This window comes from Prionailurus bengalensis, chromosome E2, assembly GCF_016509475.1.
Source record: "Prionailurus bengalensis isolate Pbe53 chromosome E2, Fcat_Pben_1.1_paternal_pri, whole genome shotgun sequence".
Taxonomy (NCBI): Eukaryota; Metazoa; Chordata; class Mammalia; order Carnivora; family Felidae; genus Prionailurus; species Prionailurus bengalensis.
In genome coordinates this window covers 48,225,355-48,231,910 of record NC_057352.1, presented here as the reverse complement: position 1 = coordinate 48,231,910, position 6,556 = coordinate 48,225,355, and the positions used below count along the sequence as shown (strand labels likewise).

At 38.6% G+C, this 6,556-nt stretch overlaps 1 pseudogene; it reads left to right on the top strand.

The window, feature by feature from the left end:
* Positions 1 to 4,279: 4,279 nt before the first annotated feature.
* LOC122494427 lies at positions 4,280 to 5,216 on the top strand (annotated as a pseudogene).
* Positions 5,217 to 6,556: the final 1,340 nt, after the last annotated feature.

The following is a 6,556-nucleotide window of genomic DNA, read 5'->3' as shown; positions in this document are numbered from 1 at the left end:
GAAGGAGACACAGAATCTGAAGCAGGCTCCAGGCTCTGAGCTGTCAGCACAGAGCCTGATGCAGGGCTTGAACTCACAAACCGTGAGATCATGACCTGAGCTGAAATCAGATGCTTTAACTGACTGAGCCACCCAGGTGCCCCCAAAATAAGGACATTTTAAAACAAACCAGTACACCTAAAAAATGTAAATCATCCACTATCCAGCCATTGTTCAAATTTCCCTGGATTGTTCCATATATGTTTTTGTTTTGTTTTGTTTTGTATTTCAGTGTTGGTTTTTCAACTCAAGATTCCACGAATGCCCACAAATTTCATTTGGCTGATACTTCTCTTAAGTCTTTTTTTTTTTTTAATCAATAGATTCTTTCTCCTTATTTTTCTTTTCCCTTTCAATTGATTTGTTTAAAAATGGGGTCATTTGTCCTGTAGATATGTTTTCCATGTTCTTGATTTTGCTGATTACATCTCCTGGCCTCCATATTTCCTCAAAATTGATATTTTGATCTCAAGACTTGATTAGATTCAGATGTGATACTTTGACAAGAGTCCTTCATAGTTGGTGTATGTGTACTTTTTATTTCACGGGAGTTACCTAAAGTCTGCATGTCTCTTTTTGTGATAGGCTGTATCAGTGGGTTCAATGTTATTAGCCATATCCACTCATGATGAAGGTCTCCATCAGCTTTGCATCTAATGGTTTAGCAGCCAATAATGATCATTGCCTAGATCAGTCATTTCAATACAAGTTCTTCCTTCAATTTTAATGAAAATAAATGATTGGAAACATGGAAAACAACTTGTTGCCTAATTATTAGAGTCATCACTTTCTTTCTTTTCTTTTTTTTAAGTTTATTTATTTATTTTGAGAGACAGAGAGTACATGTGAGTAGGGAAGAGGCAAACAGAGAGGAAGACAGAGAGAATTCCAAGCAGCCTCTGCACTGATATGGGGCTTAAACTCATGAATGGTGAGATCATGGCCTGAGCCAAAGTCAGACTCTTAACCAGCTGAGCCACCCAGACACCCCAGAGTCATTCACTTTCTTAATTTCTGAAAAGTAGTATACTCAAATAATTTCAAGAATTACTAATTATCAGATTACATAATTATTAATGTTGAGAATTATGTAATTATAATACTTATGCTTGTTACTCTTTCATGTAAGAGGGACCTTAATCTAATATACTCATAAAATATTGGGAAAACCAAAATATTAATTCTAATACACCATAGCCAATTCAATATTTTTTAAATAAAAACAATTTTCCCATCCCACATTAAAAAAATATTTAAAAATTTTTTAAATGTTTATTTATTTTTGAGAGAGAGAGAGAGACAGAAAATATGCAGGGGAGGGGCAGAGAGAGAGGGAGACACAGAATCCGAAGCAGGCTCCAGGCTCTGAGCTGTTAGCACAGAGCCCAATGCAAGGCTTAAACTCACAGACAGGGAGATCATGACCTGAGCTGAAGTCAGATCAGATGCTTAACCAATTGAGCCACTTAAGCTCCACCCTTACCCCACATTTTAAATACACTTTTGTGACAAGTCTTGGAGATATGTCTCTTTACACTTATGAAAAACACTCACCATATAACCTAATTGGCAACTCTGATCCTCATTTTCTTTTTTTTTTAGGTTTATTTATTTAGTTTTTAGTAATCTTTATGGCTAATGTGGGGCTCAAACTCACAATCCCAGATGAAGAGTCACATGCTCTTCTGACTGAGCCAGCCAGGCATCCCTCTGATCCTCATTTTCAAACCAATAAAGTAAATCAGAGCTAATTTCTGTCTGACTTTTAAAATTCAAGTCATTGGGGCACCTGGGTGGCTCAGTTAGTTAAGTGTCCAACTCCTGATTTCAGATCAGGTCATGATCTCACAGTTGGTGGGATCAAGCCCCATGTTGGATTCTGCGATGACAGCATAGAACCTGCTTGGGATTCTCTCTCTGCTCCTCCCCTGCTCATGCTTTCTCTCCCTCTTTCAAAAATCAATAAGTATTTCAAATAAAATAAAATAAAATAAAATAAAATAAAATAAAATAAAATTCAAATCAATATGTTAATGGGCATTTTGAGGGATATTAGAACAATTACTGAGCACTAAGTTATGGAACATATCTTGTATGATACATTACCAAAAGCAGGCAAGAATCAAATAATGCAGCTCTTACATAATTAATTTATTCATGTTCAGACTAATTTATAAAAACAAGATAATTATGCTATTTGCCATATATGTTCCAATATGTTATGCAACTAATATTGTGAGTTATTTACAAAGCAAGGAATATGAAGATTTTTTTTATTTCTTGGATGTGTACATGTGCATATATAAAAATCAGGTATTCAGCTTTTGAAAATAAAATGATGCATAAAAACAGAATTAACTTTATTACTTTTGACATCATTTTTTTTTAATGTTTATTTATTTTTGACAGAGAGACACAGAGTGTGAATGGGGCAGAGGCAGAGAGAGAGGGAGACACAGAATCCGAAGCAGGCTCCAGGCTCTGAGCTGTCAGCACAGAGCCCAATGCGGGGTTTGAACCCACGAACCATGAGATCGTGATCTGAGCTGAAGTCTGGACGCTTAACCGAATGAGCCACCCGGTGCTCCTGTTTGACATCATGATTGAACTTTTCCAATGAAAGAGAAAGGCATATTGCACTAATTAGTCCAGGATTTGCATCATTAAACATTAAAACATTTTTTTTAATGTTTATTTTTATTTTCTGAGAGAAACAGAGCATGAGCAGGGGAGGAGAGAGAGAAAGGGAGACACAGAATCTGAAGCGGACTCCAGAGAGGCTCGAAACCACAAACTGTGAGATCATGACCTGAGCTGAAGTCAGACGCTTAGCCCACTGAGCCACCCATGCGCCCCTCATTAAACATTTTATAAGTTAAATCAGATGAGGACTGACTGCTATTGGAGTAAATATTTCATGATATGTTTTGATAAAACTACCTTATTAATTACCATATTGATTAATGCACAGAAAATCTGAAAGAAATCACATGACAGTTTTGTTGGCGAACTTATCCGGTGTATCTTGAATAATTTGATAGTCCCAGATGAAGTTTCCTTGAAAGGAATCAGCGTTATTTACTTGTACCCCTTTGAAGGTAGCTTTTCTTTCCACAAAAGACATCCTGGGGTGAGTACTGAATAAAATGTACAGAATGGAATGGTTTATCTTAAATATGCAGGGAGGGGGGCTGGGAAGGTACTTGGAGGATTTGATGTCTGCTTTGATTTCAGGAGGTTGTTGCTAGGAGCAAAGTTTTTTCAATAATAAACTAGAGATGGAAGAGGTGAAGTCATTTCCACTCCATTATCCCACTACACAATATCTGAATTCAAAATATCCCAATGGAGGCCAATTCCTCCCAATAAAAAAATGTGCAAACAATGGAAGACAAAAAGTAGGCAGTTTTTCTTCCCCCTTTGATTAATTATTAAAGGAGCCTTTTCAGAAATCTATATTTCAAAGTGTCCCTTTGTTTGGTGCCCCAGAGGTTTTTACTCCCAGGGGCAGTTCAGGGCAGGTTAAGAGTATGCATTCCTTTTGTAAAGCAAGAGGAGGGCAAATTATGAAAGCAGCTTTGAGAAGGAGAACCTGTGTGAGCAAGCAGCCCTCCTTTCACGCAAAGCTGGGGATCTGGAAATAGATGCTGCTGTTCCCATTTTGAAGACATCTGACCACTGACCTCCAGCTTTGAGGATATTTCCTTGGGCTGGACAAAGGCAGATATAGCAGGCTCACCACTGAGTTGCTTTGGAACTCAGGGAACATTCTTCATCCATCTTGTTCTAATCTTGCAAGTGGAACCAATGTCTAGGTTCCAGTTTCCCTCCATAGTATTTTGAGAATTAAGCATGAGAAATAGTTACTACTACTACTTAGGTTTTGAATAGTACTTTTAACTTTCCAAAAGACTTTGTTGTCTGGATCTTGTGTTTTCCTCCCAGTTGTCCCTCAAAGGCAAGTCTTCCCCTTGTGTGACAGATGTGAGTCATGGAGACCCAGGGCAAAACAAGCCAAAGATCTCACAGCAAATAAGTGCCCTGGTTGGGAGTAACACCTTCGCTTGCCTCTTTCCTCCACATGCATCAACATGGGAACATACTGAGAAAACAACAAAAGCAGAGCACAAAGAAATCACCAATTACATCAAATACTAGCAGATGAATAGAAAGTATGAAGCATTTCCAGTATGTATACTTCATACAATATATAGAGTATCTAAGTTTCTAGTGCATCTGGATTTTTTTAAAAAATATCATTTTCATAAAGTAATAGAGGCCAGTGAATATTCTTAGTTCACTCCATCAAATTATGACTCAGTTAACTGAAGGGGATAAAAAACAAAACAATTCTTTACTGCCCAGTGATGTGTGATGTACTTTGCACTTCTGTAACCACCCTGTAAGATGATCCTCCCTGGTATGGAATGATGCCAGCCAAACAAGAAATTTTTTTAGAAATAATTACATTTCAGATTATTTTCAGATTGCTTCATTTGAAACAAAGTTTTATTTTTTCCCACCCTGTTCCTTTCCCCAGAGGTAATCAATGAGAAAGAATTTAAACCATGAAATCTGCTGTAATCCTGCACATGCCCTGGGAAATATGAAATAAGATATTTGGGGCTAACATCTTAGGAAATATTACCTAATCCAGGAAGTGTTTGGATATTGTAAGACCTTGGTTTATGGACAACTAAGTATATAATGTTGGAAGCAGGGTAGGGGCGGGGCAGGCAGCAGGCGGGATGGAGACGACCTTGGAGCAACACTTGGAGGACACAGTGAAGAATTCATCCATTGTTGGAGTCCTGTGCACAGATTCACAAGGTCTTAATCTGGGCTGCCGCAGATCCCTGTCAGATGATCATGCTGGGGTAACATCTGTTCTAGCCCAGCAAGCAGCTAAGCTAACCGCAGTCCCCACTAAATTCCTGTGGTGTGTCTAGAATCAGATAATGGGAACATTATGATCCAGAAACATGATGGCATCACAGTAACAGAGCACAAAATGGTCTCTTGACATCTCATTTCAGTTCTCCAGCAGCCTGTCTTAGGGGCTTGATCCTATGTTAATTATCTTGTAGAACTATTAAACTTCCAGTGGTTAGGCCCCATTTGTTTAGTGTGCATTGGGCACTTTTCTATGAATTTTAGAGTAAGCTGCTTTTTCACACTCAGCGGACTGACTTATCAAAATATAAGTAAGAAAGAAAGGATCATGGTTTGAGGCAGCAGATCCAGGTCACCTTGTATATAGAATTTTGTTATGTTCAATAAATCTGGTTGGAGGACTAGAAAGAAAGAAAGAAAGAAAGAAAGAAAGAAAGAAAGAAAGTCGGAAGCAGGTTCTAGTCAAGGGTCAAGGTAAAAATTTACATATCACTTAAGCATAAAAGAGGACAAGGAGTGAAATAATGAGTGTGGGAGAAATGAATCATAACTGGGAGTTGTGTGTGAGTCCAAGACAGGAAAGGAGCTTCCACAAGTCCATCGAGCAGTTAAGAGCAGAGAAAATCCAGGTGCCCAAGAACAGTCAAACAATGTGTAACCTAGGCCCAGAATCCAGTTCCAAGATGGCCCTTCTTCTCTGAGCTGCCCCAAAGACTGCCTAGTGATCTGGAGCCCCTGCTCCTGCCCTCCAAAAGTTATGTATGATCTAAATTGCTGTATGAGCAGAGAACCCTTCAATTTTAGAGCCGAAAAGAAACTTAAATATTACCTAATAACACCAAGTTCTCAAGCAATTTGCTCCCTGGGCCACATAATACTCTTAAAGGTATTGAGGACCCCAAAGAGTTTTAGTTTATGTGTGGGCTATATCTACTGATATTTACCATATCAGAAATTAGCTCTGATAAAATTTTTAAGTACTTGTTAATTTAATATTTTTAATGTGTATTTATTTTTGAGAGAAAGAGAGAGACAGAGTACAAGCAAGGAAGTGACAGAGAGAGACAGAGACTCAGAATCCAAAGCAGGCTTCAGGCTCTGAGCTGTTGCACAGAGCCCCACACAGGGCTCAAACTCATGAACTGCGAGATCATGACCTGAGGCAGACTCGGATGCTTAACTGACTGAGCCACCAGGCACCCTGTACAGAAGGTCCCTTTTATGACTATGTGCTTTCCTACATGTGCATCCTGACAGTCATTTAGATATATAAATGAGGTGATGGATACCTATAAATGTTTACTACAGGGCTTGGCTCATAGTAATCACTCAAAAAAAAGGGGGGGGGGAGCTCTTCCTACTATTGTTGTTAATAGCTGTTATTAAGTACATTCCAAGCAATGTGCCAGGGACCAAGGGTCATATCAAAGCGAGTAGAATGGCCTGAGCTGTTTAAGAGTAGGGGAGGTAAGATAAATACACACCTATATAGAACAAAACAGATTATGTCAAGAATGGTAAAAAACAAGGGAGATGCCATATTCATTCATTCATTTATTCACTCTACAAATATTAACTGATTGTTCCCCATGTACCAGGAGCAACAGCCAGGAGGGAGCCAATG